General features: G+C 33.1%; 1 protein-coding gene across 2 annotated transcripts in view; it reads left to right on the forward strand.

Annotated features, from left to right (window-relative positions):
* GRID2 (glutamate ionotropic receptor delta type subunit 2) overlaps positions 1 to 15,851 on the forward strand; it is a 1,791,455-nt gene that overhangs the window by 1,083,692 nt on the left and 691,912 nt on the right. The window lies entirely within an intron of this gene.

The raw sequence follows: 15,851 nt of genomic DNA on the forward strand, positions 1-15,851 counted from the left end.
AAGTACACAATTAAAATGTAGTCAGATGAAATAATTGAAACAAAAAAGATTTTAAATTTTTCAAAAGACTTTTCATATGTTTTCTCTTGACTTAAGGCAATTTAATATGCATAGAGAGCTCATAACAGTACATCTCTAATTGTACAGATTAGACTTCCATCAATATTGTTAAGTAAATATTTCTTCAAAATGTTTAAAGATAAAATATAAATGCACTTAGACAAAATTAAAGCAAGTAATGCACATAAGATTCATAGTACTTTCAGACTAACTGCCACCTAGAGAATTTTTAATCTACTATTGCATTTTTATTCCCATTGTATTGGACAGTTTTGTTTCACGGAGCAGGGAAACCAAAAGGAATATTTTGACAGTGTAATCAATTAAACAAAACTGGCTAACCTTAAAACAAAATTATTTTGGTTGTATGCAAATTTTAAACAATGGCAACTGGATAAAAGTATTAACATTGTTCTCTTGTAATATATGATGAGTTTGTCACTACCTAACTTTGATTGGATGCTAAAGCTGAATATTTAATGGTGGTAAATGGCAGAAAAAGAAAAAAAAATGTTAAGTTGTTACTGTATCAAAGAAATTGATTTCAATATTGTACCAGAAAAATCAAACTTTACAAACAATACATTGTAATCATTCAAAATGTGGAAAACAACTTGTAATAAGTATATAATAATTCTTTAAAATGAATTCATATCTTCTAAATGCTGTCAAAATAATATTGATCTAATGATTCAAGTGTTAGGATAATTTTCAGACTGAAGTAATGTAAAAATAATTTAATATTGTATTAGGAATGTATCGTTTTCTCATAAAAGAAAAATGTCTTTTAAGTTAATTACTTAGTGACATGGATAGCTTTATTACACTGGGTTTGCCTAAGCAATGATAGTAATGCTTTTTCTTTTAATAAAATCACTCTTAAAATAACAAAATTTTAAAAATCATTTGAAATATTCCATTAAATTAATTTTAATTTATGATATTCATTTTTAAAAAGTTTAGTTGTCTTTAAAGTCTGTACTCAAAGATTTTCTCCATTTTTGAGAGTTTATATACAGATGGAGAAGTCCACTTGAAAATAGTATAATTTCTTCTAAGAAATATGTTAATATGTGTTAATATATTTTGAGACATCCAGAAAGAGAAAACTGGACATTTCCTAATTTCCCAAGGTTTGGTATATGATTATTAATCAAGGATTAATTGGAAAAAGTAAACAAACTAGAATATGACTTAGATCTTGTTTCTTTGTGCTCTCAAGAAAAGTTATCTTTGCGCTGGTGGATTGTCAAGTTGCCAGTACTTATTTATCCCTATGCCAGTAACTAAATATACACAATGCCTGAAGGTTTTTATCACCTTGAGCAGGGACACTGACAACTTTCATCAACCAAGTAGGACTATGTCTGGTTATGATCTGATTGTCAGACTCAGAAACTCCTTAGGACACAAACTGTTGAAATGAACTCAACTCTTTTTACCAATAATTACGTTGAGCTCTTATTCTTTGTAGTTTATTTTTGAGAGTTTGTGGGGAGGGGAAAACTTAATTTTATTTATTGGGAAATAGTCAATTTCTTCCTTTAGACCTAGCTGATTTTACTTTTCAAAGGAGAAGGGAAGATCTGTGATTTCTCTAGTATAGGAAACTTACAATGAGAAAACTGGTTCCACCAGGAAATAATAGCACTTCAGCTAACCTGTATAGTCTTAAAGAATGGCTTTTAATACTGAAAAACTATATGATTTATGTAGAATCTAACAATAAATCTTTCATTACTCATCTAGTAGATGAATTTTATTTTAACTTAAGTATTTATTCCTTCATAATTGCGATATACTACAATATGTGAGTAAATTCATAATACTTAGGAATGTGATTTCCTTTTTATTTCAATCTATAGATCTTAGTTCTAAACATAACCTGATCATAATATATTTTAATATTTTTTTGATTTCTTATCTAAGAACATTTTATATTTTTATTAATATTGGTCTAAAGTTTTCTTTGGTAACTCATTTGTTTGGACATTTTATAATACTCAGAGACATTTTATTTAGATACCTTCTCTTTCCCTTTTTGCAGCAATTTATAAGACATAGGTATCATTTGTTCTAAAAGATATAAAAGAAGTTACATAAACAAATTTGAATAAATGTGAATATACATGTGTACCTATCCATCTGGACCAGAAAACTTTTATTTCATATCATATTTTGTAATTTCATTCATAATTTGTTCAATTTCTCTTCCTGAGGTTGTTCGTATTCTCTATTTTCTATTCTATTAACTTGTTTATAAAAATATTTTGGTAAATATCGTATGCAGGATTTAAATTTTGTTGGCATTAAACAAGTTGTAATAGTTTCTGATAATTTTTCTTCATTTACTCTCTTCCCTCTTGTCATTTTCTTATTTTTTTTATTATAGCTTTTTATTTATAAAACATATGCATGGGTAACTTTTTTAACATTAACCCTTGCAAAACCCTCTGTTCCAACTTTTCCCCTCCTTACCCCCAACCCCTTCCTTAGATGGTAGGTAGTCCAATACATGTAAATATGTTAAAATATATGTTAAATCCAATATATGTATACATATTTATAGAATTATCTTACTACTCAAAAAAATCAGATCTAGAAAGAAAAAATCTGAGAAGGAAAACCAGAATGTAAGCAAACAATAACAGAAAAAGTGGAAATGCTATGTTGTGGTTCAGAGTCATTTCCCATAGTTCTCTTTCTGGATGTAGCTGATTCTCTTCATTACTGAACAATTGGAACTGGTTTGAATCATCTCATTGTTGAAGAGAGCCACATCCATCACAGTTGATCATTGTATAATTTGTTGTTGCCATGTATGATCTCCTGGTTCTGCTTATTTCACTCAGCATCAATTCATGTAAGTCTCTCCAAGCCTCTCTGAAATCATTCTGCTGGTCATTTCTTAAAGAACAATAATAGTCCATAACATTCATATACCACAATCTCTTCAACCATTCTCTAATTAATGGGCATCCATTCAATTTCCAGTTTCTAGCCACTACAAAAAAGTGCCACAAACACTTTTGCATATGTGGATCCCTTTCCCTCCTTTAAGATATCTTTGGGATATAATCCTAGTAGAAATGCTTCTGGGTCAAAGGGTATATACAGTTGGATAATTTTTTGAGCATAATTGCGAATTGCTCTCCAGAACTGTTAGATTCATTCACAGATCCACCAACAATATATCAGTGTCCCTGTTTTCCCACATCCCTTCCAACATTCAGCATTATCATTCTCTGTCATTTTAGCCAATATGATAGATGTGTAGTGGTTCTCAGAGTTGTCTTAATTTGCATTTCTCTGATTAATAATGACTTGGAGCATCTTTTCATATGGCTAAAAATAGTTTCAATTTCTTCATCTGAGAATTGTTTGTTCATATCATTTGACCATTTATCAATTGGAGAATGGCTATATTTCTTATAAATTAGAGTCAATTATTTCTATATTTTGGATATGACGCCTTTATCAGAACCTTTGACTGTAAAAATGTTTTCCAACTTTATTGCTTCCCTTCTAATCTTGTCTGCATTAGTTTTGTTTGTATAAAAAATTTTTAACTTAATAAAATCAAAATTTTCTATTTTGTGATCAAGAATGATCTCTAATTCTTCTTTGGTTTCAAATTCCTTCCTCCTCCACAGGTGTGAGAGGTAAACTATACTTTGTTCTTCTAATTTGTTTATTATCAAATTCTTTATATCTAGATCATGAACCCATTTTGATCTTATCTTGGTGTATGGTGTTAAGTGTGAGTCAGTGCCTAGTTTCTGCCATACTAATTTCCAATTTCCCAGCAGTTTTTGTCAAATAGTTAATTCTTAATCCAAAAGCTGGGGTCTTTGGGTTTGCCAAATACTAGATTGCTAGCTTTCTGGGGGACCTTCAGATGGGCCTTGGTCTTAGTAAAGAAGTGAAGGAGACAGGACAGTAACCATGAGGGTCTTTATCTTGGAGCCTGTCCCCCAGCCTCCAGTCCTCTGTCTTTTCTGTCTATGTCCCGAGTCTGTCTTCCTTCCAGATCTCTTAGCTTTTATGTATTCTATTACAAATACATCATCATAGGTGTCAGTCCTGGAAAACAGATGACATCTTGTAGAACTATTTTAAGTACATGTAAACTAGAGAGCCATTATCTCAATTCCACTGAGTTAACACTTTGTTGTAAGATTACTTGTTTCAAGTACACTTAGGCTCTCTACAACTTGTTCTATCCCTTTTTTCTAAAATGAGACTACTTAAGCAATTGACTTCCTCCTTTGTTAATCTGGAAAAAAACTATTATATAGGCAAAATAACTCCTAGTTATTGCTCTAATTTATTCTTCATTAGTGAAAAGTTTGCCCTTTACATTTTTAAGACTAACAATTTGATTTTCCTCTTTCCTTTTTCTAAACAACTAAAGGGTTATCTATTTTATTGTTTTTTTTTCATAAAACCAACTTTTAGTTTTATTTATTAATTCAATAGTTTTTTTTAACTTTCAATTTTACTAACCTCTCTTTTTATTTTCAGAATTTCAAGTATAATATTTGACTGGGGTTTTGAATTTGCTCTTTTTTCTAGTTTTTTTTTTTTTTTTAGTTGCAAGCCCAATTTATTGATCTTCTCTTTCTCAATTTTATGCAAATAAGCCTCTAGAGATATAAGATTTCCCACTATTACCACTTTGGCTATGTCCCACAAATTTTGATATGTTGTCTCATTATTGTCCTTTTCTTGGATGAAATTATTGTGTCTATGATTTCCTGTTTTACCCATTCATTCTTTAGGATGGAATTATTTAGTTTCCAATTACTTTTTGGCTTATTTTCCCCTGGCTTTCTATTGAATATAATTTTTATTACATTGTGATCTGAAAAGGATGCATTTGCTATTTCTGCCTTTCTGCATTTGAATTTGAGGTCTTTATATCTTAATATACGGTCAATTTTTGAATAGGCTCCATGAACTGCTGAAAAGAAAGTGTACTCCTTTCTGTTTCTATTTAGTTTTCTCCAAAGTTCTATCATACCTAACTTTTCTAGTGTTCTATTTACATCTTTAGCTTCTTTCTTATTTATTTTGTGATTTATCTAGTTCTGAGAGTGCAAGGTTGAGATTTCCCACTATTAAAGTTTTGCTGTCTCTTTCTTCTTGCAGTGCTCTTAACTTCTCCTTTAGGAATTTAGATGCTATACCACTTGGTGCATATATGTTTAGTATTGATACCGCTTCATTATCTATGTTACCCTTTAGCAAGATATAGTTTCCTTCCTTATCTCTTTAAAATAGATCAATTTTTGTTTTTGCTTGACCTGAGATCAGGATGTTTATCCCTGCTTTTTTTTTTTTTTTAACTTCACCTGAAGTTAAAGTTCTGCTTCAGCCTTTTACCGTTATTCTGTATGTATCACCCTGCTTTAAATGTGTTTCTTGTAAACAACATATTGTAGGATTCTGGCTTTTAATCCAGTCTGCTAGCCATCTTTACTTTATGGGAGAGTTCACCCCATTCACATTTGCAGTTAAAGCCATTAATTCTATATCTCCTGCCATCTTATTATCCCTAGATTATACTTTTCTCTTACTTCTCCCCCTTACACCTTTCCCCAGTATTTAATTTATGGGCACCCCTTGCTTCCAGCAGCCCTCCCCCTTTGGAGTCCCTCCCCCTTAGAGTCCCTGCCCCTTTCTTATACCTTTCCCCTACTATTTCTGAATTCCCTTCTAATAAGCCTACCCCTTCCTTTTTCACTTTTTCCCTCCCACTTTTCAATGATGTGAGAACAGTTTCTCTATAAATATGTCTAATATTTTCTCTTTGTACCAAATCTGATAAGAGTAAGATTCACACAATGTTCATCCCCCTCCTTTCTTTCTGTCAAATGTAATATATTTCCTTTGACTCTTGGTGAGACGTAATTTCTCTCTTTTTACCTCCACTTTTCCCTTTTTCTGGTACAATTCCCTTTCCACCTCCACCTTTTTTATATTTTAACAATAAAATCAAATTGTACATGTACTCTCTATATATACCCATAACAGAAATACAGTTCTCAAGAGTTCTTTTTGCCTTTTTATGTTTTTCTCTTGAGTCCTATATTTGGAGGTCATTTTTTTTTAATTTAGCTCTTTTTTTTTTTTTCATCAGAAATAGATGGAATTTACCTGTTTCACTGAATGCCTATCTTCTTCCCTGGAAGAAAATGCTCAGTTTAACTGGATAGTTTATTCTTGACTGCATTCCAAGTTCCTTTGCCTTTCAGGTTATCAGATTCAAGGTCCTTTGATCCTTTAATGTGGAAACTGCTTGATCCTGAGTAATTCTTATTGTGGCATCTCTGGATTTGATTTTTTTTTCCTGGCTGCTTGCAATATTTTTTCCCTTGGTTCAATAGTTCTGAAATTTAGCCACAATATTCCTTGTAGTTTTAATTTGGGGGTCTCTTTCAGAATTTGATGAATTCTGCTTGATCCTGAGTAATTCTTATTGCGGCATCTCTGGATTTGATTTTTTTTCTGGCTGCTTGCAATATTTTTTTCCCTTGGTTCAATAGTTCTGAAATTTAGCTACAATATCCCTTTGTAGTTTTAATTTGGGGGTCTCTTTCAGAATTTGATGAATTCTTTCAATGTTTATCTTACCTTCTGATTCTATGACTACTGGGCAGTTCTTTTTGATGATGTCTTGAAAAATAGTGTCTAGCCTCTTTTTTTTCATCATGATTTTCAGGGAATCCAATAATCTTAGATTATCTCTCCTAGATATATTTTCTAGGACTGTTGTTTTCCCAAGTAGGTATTTAACATTTTTTTCTATTTTTTTCATTTTTGGGGGTTTTGCTTGACTGATTCTTGGTGTCTCATTGAATCATTCATTTCCATTTGTTCAGTTCTTATTTTCAATGAATTATTTTCTTCATTTACTTTTTTATTTCTTTTTATATTTGGCCAATTAAGTTTTTAAATGAGATGTTTTGTTCTATGGAATTTTTTTCCATTTCACAATTTTTAAGGAGTTATTTTCTTTTTCCAATTCAAAATTCTGTTTTCCTGGGTGTTCTTTACCTTTTCCATTTCACATTTTAGGGAGCTATTTTCTTTTTTCTCTTTATCAAATCTTTCTTTTAATGAATTATATGTCTTTTCCAAAATCTCTTGCAGATTTTTCCTTTTCTTTCCTTATTCTTCTTGTAGCTCTCTTTTAAAATCTTTTTTTTTTAATTTCTTCTAGAATAGCCTTGTGTGTTGGGGACCAGGTTATATCACCCTTTGGGGCATCATCTGGAGACAGTCTGCTTTTATTCTCCTCAGGATTTGAAGTCTGTTCTCTTTCACTATAGAAGCTGTCTATAGTTAGAGCTCACTTTGCTTTTTTACTCATTTCTTTTTTAACTTGGGTTCTGCTTCTTGGGCAAGGACGTACGAAGCTTCCTCTACAGACTCCTGGAAGTAGCAATGGCTGCACTCTCGGGTGTGGGATGGGTATGGCCAGGTTCCTTGGGACTATGTCACTTTCACTTTGGGGTTTGCTCTTTACCGTGTGCATTTGGATTGTATGTTTTATAACTTCTCTGCTGATCTACTAGCTTGCAACCAGGGCAGAGTCACCAACACTGTGGTAGAGTCATCCTCATAGATTCTCTGCCTTGCAGAGTCTGCACCCTGCCCTAGTCTGCTCAGCATGCACTGGCCTTCATACCTGCCTCTCTGCCTGTGCCTAGCCACCTTCTCCCATGCCCACACTCAATCAAAAAAAACCCTTTCTGGCAATCTTTGGAATTATCTTCTACTTGTAATTTGCTGCACTCACAGTATTCGTGGATTCTGTCAGTCTAGCACTAATTCAGAGGCTGAATTTTGTAATTTGTGTAAGGATAGCAGGAGATCTCAGAAAGAAGAGTATCCTCTCTGCCATCTTGGCTCCGCTCCCAATGTCATTTTTTAAGTACTTATTTCAGTAGTCATTTTCTTTTCAGTTTTGTTTATTTCCTCTTTGGTTTTCAGAATTTCTAGTCTGTAATTTTAAAGATTGTTACCTATTGATTTCCTATTTTTTAAATTACATGTTCAATTCATTGGTTGTGCTTCCTCTTGTTTGCTCACATCAGAAATCATCCAACAAGCATTTATTATGCCTATTGTGTGCTAGGTACTGTGCTAGATACTAGAGACACAAAGACAAGATGAATCTGATTGTGCCCTCAAGGAGTTGGATATAAAATTTCCTGTAAGGTTTACTTTAACTGCTTTGTGAAAGTGAAGAGAAGATTTCAGAAAATCCATTCCAGGTATGACAGGCAGCTTGAACAAAGATATATACATAGATGATTGAATGCTTTTTATAGAACACAGTAAGAACTCTAGTTTGACAGGAACACAAAATTTGGGGGAGGGGAGGAATGACATACTTCTGGAAGCTTGGTAGGAAAAAGATAGCTTACGGCCTTATGCAGAAAAGTTTGAATTTAGGAAACTAAATTCCAAGCAGAATATGTTTTAGGATGATGATTTTAACAGATGGGTAGAAATTATATCAAAATAGGGGGAAATGATGCATGGATGACAATTATAAGATGATGATGATAAGCATTTATATGTCAGGCATTGTAAATTATAAATGTTCTATAATTTAGTCTCACAACTTCACGTAAGAGCTATACCTCCCTTCCTAATTGTGAATATAACTTCACTATCTTTTCCCATCTGCAACACTCTATCTTAGTCATACAGTCAACTCCCTGGTATCATTTTTATCCTATGCAAATGACTCCCAGGTACATGTTCTTTACTTTACTCCTTAATCTCTGTCCAAAGCCTTCTTTTGGCTGTACTCATGTTCTCCTTCCTCCCCATATACTATCCTCCCACAAACTCAGACTCTATAATCTAATCAACAATATCTTGTTCTTGGAAGGGCTGTGTTAGCTTAATTCACCATTCTTGGGTGTTTCCAGACCAAGCTACCTTTTCCTGGACACTATTCTTGTATGTATGTTGTTTTCTTTGAAGTTAGGGCTCCTTTCTGCTTTTGCATTAGTATCTATAGTAATGAAGATAATGGACACATGCTAAATTCTTGATAAAATTGTTTTTGGTGGAATTTTCTAACTGTTTTGATGTGGTTTAAAAACAACTTTTCACTTGGAAAATAATCTGGAAGTCCTCAAATAAAATATACAACCTGGTTTGTGAGCCTGCCCTCTTTAAATTTCTGCATACATGAAGATATTCCTATTCCATTGCCACAATATAATAGTATCACAAATTTAGAATTCTTTTAAAAAAAAAAAAAGACCTCAGCAACCAACTTGTCTAAGCTTTCTTAATGTTTAGCGTATGTCATTGTATATATGTTGGACAAATTTTGTAATCTGAATGGTTTTAAATTTGCTGATCATATTGAAATATGTTTGTACAGAGCTGTCAAGTGGACTGGAACTGTTCTCTAACCTATGGCGTGGCTGGAGCTGAACAAAGCCATCTAAAGACAGGAAAATAAGAAATCAAACAGAAGTTTAATTTCAAAGTGAGGAAAATTATTTGCAAGCAAGGAAATATGTGCCAGACCTCTCCTCTTAGTGGGACTGGGGGAAGGGTGCAACAAGGCAAAGTATTTTGTACTTATCACTAGGCAATGAGCTGTAACCCTGATAAGGAGGTGTAAGAATAACAGTGTGACAAATTTGATTCATAGCAAGGCTTCATGACCAGAAAATATTCTGGGATTTCTAAGATCATCAAGAGATTGAACACAAAGAATTGTTGTTATGCCAAACCCAGGGCACAGCCAGGAAACTCTGGAAAACAGGATGTCTCCTAATATTTTGACACAGTGTATGCTGTTGTTGCTTGTTGTTAAACTCATTTTTCAATTATTTTTCATGCTATTTGTAATGGTTTCTGGATTTTATTGGAAAAGATATTTGAGTGGTTTGCCATTTCCTTTTCCAGCTCATTTTGCAAATGGGGAAACTGAAGCAAATGGACTTAAATGATTTGTCCAAATTATTTAGTAAATCATTTGTCCAAATCATCAGTAAATGCATAAGGTTGGATTGGAACTCAGGTCTTCTTAACTCCAGGCTCAGCACTCTTTCCATTGTTCCTCCTAACCATCCATAGTATGTGTATGTGTATATATATGTGCAAAAATACCTATATGTATTTATATACATACATAAATATATCTATGTATCTAAATCTATAACATTTATCTATCTATATGTATATATAATTGTGTATATATATATATATATATATATATATATATACACACATACACACAAGCATATTTACACACACATATACCAAGTGTATGGATTCTTCAAATATATCTATGAACTCCTTCATGGGTACATTTTAAGAAATCCTAATCTCATTCAACTCTTTCATTTTTCAGATGAGGAAGCTGAGGCCCAGAAAATTACTAAAAGTGATCTGCAGATAATTTCTGTCAAAGAGGAATTTGAACAAAATTCCTCTGACTCTATGCTTCCTGATTCTCTAAAATTCTCCTGATTCTCCATTCTCCAGGAGAATTAAGAAAAAGTTTTAGAGGATTCTCCATACTGATTTGGAGTCTTTATCCAATTGCTACTAAAGTAGTGCAAATATGTTCAATCTAAGTTTATGCTTTTAGGAAAACATTACTTATTGCTTTTAGACAGTATTAGAGTTTGCCAAGAATGGATATTTTGGGCAATGATAAAAATAATTAAAATAATTCATCCATTTGCACAGTCATCCTTTGGATAATAAGGAATAATAAAAGGAGGATAACAACCTATTCCAGGACCATTTCTATAAAAATTATATCAATTAAGATGATGATGAAAATGTATGTATTTGTAACTACATAGTTACATGTCTTTTTGCATACCATTCAATCAGCAGGCATTTATGAAATAAACTCTGTTCTATACCAGATACTGTGTTAGTTGCTGAAGATGTAAATATAAAGACATAATCCCCAGTCACAAGAAGCTCATATACTAATGACAAAGGCATATTCAAAGGCATTCAGGAAGGGAACCTTTTTTTAAAATGAGCAAAACTAATTTTTCAAGCATGTCTAAAATTTCTGACACCATTTGGGATTTTCTTGGCAGAAATACTAGAGTGATTTGTTGTTTCCTTTTCCAGTTCAATTTATAGATGAGGTAACTGAGGCAAACAGAATCAAATGATTTGCACAGCTAACTGCAAGTAACAAGTGACAATTACACAGTTAAAAGTAAATGTATGAGGCTAGATTTGAATTCAGGACTAGCATTCTAATCATTGTATCACTTAGTTGTCCCTATAATAACAAACAATAATATTTGCAAAATATAATAATAAACAATACTATTACCAAAAATGGACTTAACCTTACCTTTTACTCAGGTGTGATAGAGAACTTTGTTGTGAGATCACAGAAAATTTAGACATATTCTTCAACAGTGTATACTTTATGCCCAATTCTTTCCCCATCTACTAACGATTGTTATTGTTTTGTTTTTTTCTTTCAATTACAGGAAAGAAATTTATCTGAATCTATGGATTTTTTAAATTAGAAATATAAGTAAGCCCTTTTTAGGTAGTTGTGATCACTGATAAATATAAAAAATATCCCTAAATTAAAAAAAAACAGGTTTTTAACTCTACATTCAGAGTTCTGAAATGGCACTATATAGTTTCTATGATGATAAAATGTTTTCAATTGATAAAAAAATTAGTGGCATTATTTTATTATATTGGCTTATCATGAGCTAGTATGGCATATGTATGGTTTTCATATGAAGTAAATAGACAACAGAGCCATCTCAATCTATATATTGGATTTACTTTAAAATATTTGAACATTTGTTACAATATGTATTAAAATCAGGTTATATAAGTGGAACTATTTTCAGTTAGTTACTTAATTGTGAATTTCAAATAGTAACTACTTAATTGTTAATTGCCAGATAGATTCAGTATAAACACACTTATTAAGCCATTGAGAAGTATACATCTAGTTATAAAGTCTTTTAAGAAAATCCAATAATGAAGCAGTGATATTGGTGACAGTTGTTTGAAAGGAATCATTTTTTTTTTCATTTTGGTCTCAGTATTGAAGTAGTGGTAACTTTGTTGTCCTGGATAACTGACAGAATGTTTTGGTCTCTGAGTGTAGAAATATGCAGGCTGGACTATGGAAAATATAAACTGACAAGTCTCAATGGGCAGAATATACTTTTTCCCTTTTTGGGGGGATTTCATTTTTGAAAATAGTATTGTTTATTATTATATTTTGCAAATATTATTGTTTGTTATTATAGGGACAACTAAGTGATACAATGATTAGAATGCTAGTCCTGAATTCAAATCTAGCCTCATACATTTACTTTTAACTGTGTAATTGTCACTTGTTACTTGCAGTTAGCTGTGCAAATCATTTGATTCTGTTTGCCTCAGTTACCTCATCTATAAATTGAACTGGAAAAGGAAACAACAAATCACTCTAGTATTTCTGCCAAGAAAATCCCAAATGGTGTCAGAAATTTTAGACATGCTTGAAAAATTAGTTTTGCTCATTTTAAAAAAAAGTTCCCTTCCTGCTTTATTTCAGAAATGTAATAAACTGAGAATTTAGTATAATGTTGGATTGAAAATTAGAATTCCAACAGTCAAATCCTGGTTCTCCTAGTTAGTGTTTATGTGATCTTAATAGTTTAGTCTCTATGGACCTCAGTTTCCTTAACTATATATAATGAAGTTGGAGTAGATGAGTTTGAAGTTCATCCTTCAGCCTAATTTTATTTATCCTGTGCTTTAAAAGCTTATAAAAATATTGGATATGAGGTTGAGCATGCAAAAGTGAAAAATGACTCCAATGAGGGCATAATCTAAATTTATATCCTAGGAGAAAAACTTAGGCAACAGCAAATGGGGGAATCAGAAAAGACTTGATGAAGAGAGACTTAGAGGAAGAGCAAAATTGAAGCTAAAGAAGAAATGCATAACTTTTGATCTATACGGAGGTATGAAAATGCAGAAAGAGATCAGAGAACTTCTATTATTACATAACAACTAGAACATATGATGTGTAAATGGCTCTGCTTAACCCCATCTCAAGAGACAAGGATGGCCATATCCTTAAATATCCTATTTTCCACAAATGCTACCTTCACAAACTCTATTATACTCTGAGCTCCTCAAGGGCAAGGATTGTTTTTATCTTTCTTTGTATCTTCAGCACCTAGCATTATGTCTATAATACAATAAGGACTCTACCCATCCATTCAGTTATCTATGAATAGATAGATTTAGCATTTTCCTAAATGTATTCTTGATCCACAACACACTTTTGTTCACTCTACTCTATGATCTAGCCTCAATTTCCTTCCTTGTAAATTTTAGATAACTAGTTAAATACAATTTCTCCCTGGCCTTGCTGTTTTACAAACCAGCTTTGCACTGTTCCCGCTCTCTGTCTTCTCTGCTTCTACTCTTTTGCTGCTAAACGCTCTTAGAGAAAGTCCCATAACTTTGCTCATTAGGTCTACTAAAATCTTCTCTAATCTCAACAGGAATATCATTACTGCAAAGGAATGTTTTCTATAGTTTTTCTTCCAAATGTTTTCCTCTCACTTCAAGTCATTTACACAACCCACTTTAGTCCTCATTTTTGAAAGAGGACATTACCTCTTATCTTAACATTAAAATACAGGCCAGCTGTCATAATATTCTCTTGAAGTATACTTTAGGAGTATGTTGTTCTTTAGCTGTTCAATTGCATCTGATTTCTATATGCATCTGATGCATATAGTATAGCATGTCAGATTCTACAGAGTAGTAGTGATGTAACAAACAACATGAATCAACATGAGGAGTTATACATGTCCATAAGTCCACACCAGAAATAGTCCACACCAATCTATTGTCTATTCATGTGTCAGGGAATCCAGTGATTCCTGTATTTTGAAATCCTGTATCAGTCTTATCATGTCTCAGGGAATCCCATGATTCCTGGTGGTTTTGAAGTTCTATAGAAATCTTATCAACAATTTTTCATTTCAGGGAATCCAATGATTCCTGCTAGTTTTGAAGTTATGTAACAGTCTTATCAACAATTTTTGATGTTCATGAGTCAGTTGCCACACACATTGGGTTAACAGTCATGCTTTTTCAGTAACACATGTAATCAGAGATGAAGCCACCTTATATTTTTTGAATTTTCTCCTTTGTTGCAAGGTTTTTCTCTTTTTCTGTCTCTCTCCAATGCACAAGGTGAATATGGCTTGTTGGCATCCATCTGATTTCTTCTCCATCTGTAGAGATACAAGTAAACCCTATCCCCCAAGCAGTTAACCTATCTGGTCCCTTCCATTCACCACTTTCTGGATCTCTCCATATCACCTGGTGATTATAATGGAACCACTTGCACTGGACACTGACCTTCTGTAGAGTTATAAAACCTATATTCTCCCCAATTGTAATCTCTTTCTCCCATCAGATTGCTTTTTGGTTGATTGGTCATATCAGGGTACTGAACCTGTAAATATTCTCTGGGTGTAACCATGGCTGTCATCCTGCACCACCTGTTTTTTGTCTGGGGCCCTGAAGCTGGGCCCACCTTTCTGAGTTAATCTACATTCTGATGTCCAATGGAAACCTCTGTTACATTTTGGACATAGGGTTTGGGTCTTGTTCTCTCACCCTGTCTTCTCACTCTACCTCTATGCCAACGTTGAGCTTTCAGATGCCCTATTTTATCTCATTGAAAGCATTGATGAGTCTTTCTGGAAGTCACTTGTCAAAAGGGACTCTGTCTTCTGCATCATAGCTTGGGAATAAAAGGCATTTGTGCCCACTGTGGCACATAATTTTATGATCTCCTTTAAAGGAGCATCCTTGTGTAGTCCTAGTCTAATTCTTCTACAAACCTCATTAGCTTTTTCTCTAGCAAGTTGTTTTATTGCTATTCCTATTGCTACATTTTCACCAATAGTTTGTATGACAACTGTCTGCAGACATCCCATGAAATCAGCAAAGGGTTCATTTGGATCTTACTCTAATTTTGTGAAGGTTTCCCCTCTATCTTGTTTTCCTGGAAGGGTGTCCTATGCTTTGGTAGCAGCAGCAGGAATTTGCTCATATGCTATCAAAGGGTAATTAATATGTGCTAAATTGTCTACATACTGACCTATACCTGCTAGTTGATCAAAGATAATTGGTATATTAAATCCATTTCACTTATTTTATTGGCCTTGTATTCTGCAGAGTTCACTGTACTCCAAAAACCACAACAAGTTTTGTCCAGGTTCTAAACATATCCTTGCTATAGGTTTCCAATCACTATGAGTTAAAATTTCATGTGCCAAATTCTCTAATACCATCTTAACATAAAATGATGTAGCTCAATAAAGAGTGCCTTTTTTTCAGATCTTTGATAATTTCGAATCAAAAGTGTATTTTTTCCTTTCTTGACCTGAAGAGTTAAACTCTTGAATAAAAGGGTATGCTTCTATTCTTAAATCAGATGTATCCTGTCCTTTTTTAATTTAACTAATGTCTTTTGTAAACTTGTCATAGTGGGTGAACAAAGCTGCTTCATGAATGGTGCTTATTGTGTCACTGCCCCTCCCCCTCCTCTTCTCTATCTACCCATGAAGTAATCCTTCATTCAAGAACCCCAATTCAAGTAATTGAGGGAGGGTAGGTCAGGGGATGGAGAATACCCTAATGGCTCCTGCTGTGAAACAGCACACTCCTTAATTTCATCAGCACTGTACTTAACTCCTTTCTTGTTTAATTCTTCATGCTTTTCAGCT

This window comes from Sarcophilus harrisii, chromosome 6 (assembly GCF_902635505.1).
Source record: "Sarcophilus harrisii chromosome 6, mSarHar1.11, whole genome shotgun sequence".
NCBI lineage: Eukaryota > Metazoa > Chordata > Mammalia > Dasyuromorphia > Dasyuridae > Sarcophilus > Sarcophilus harrisii.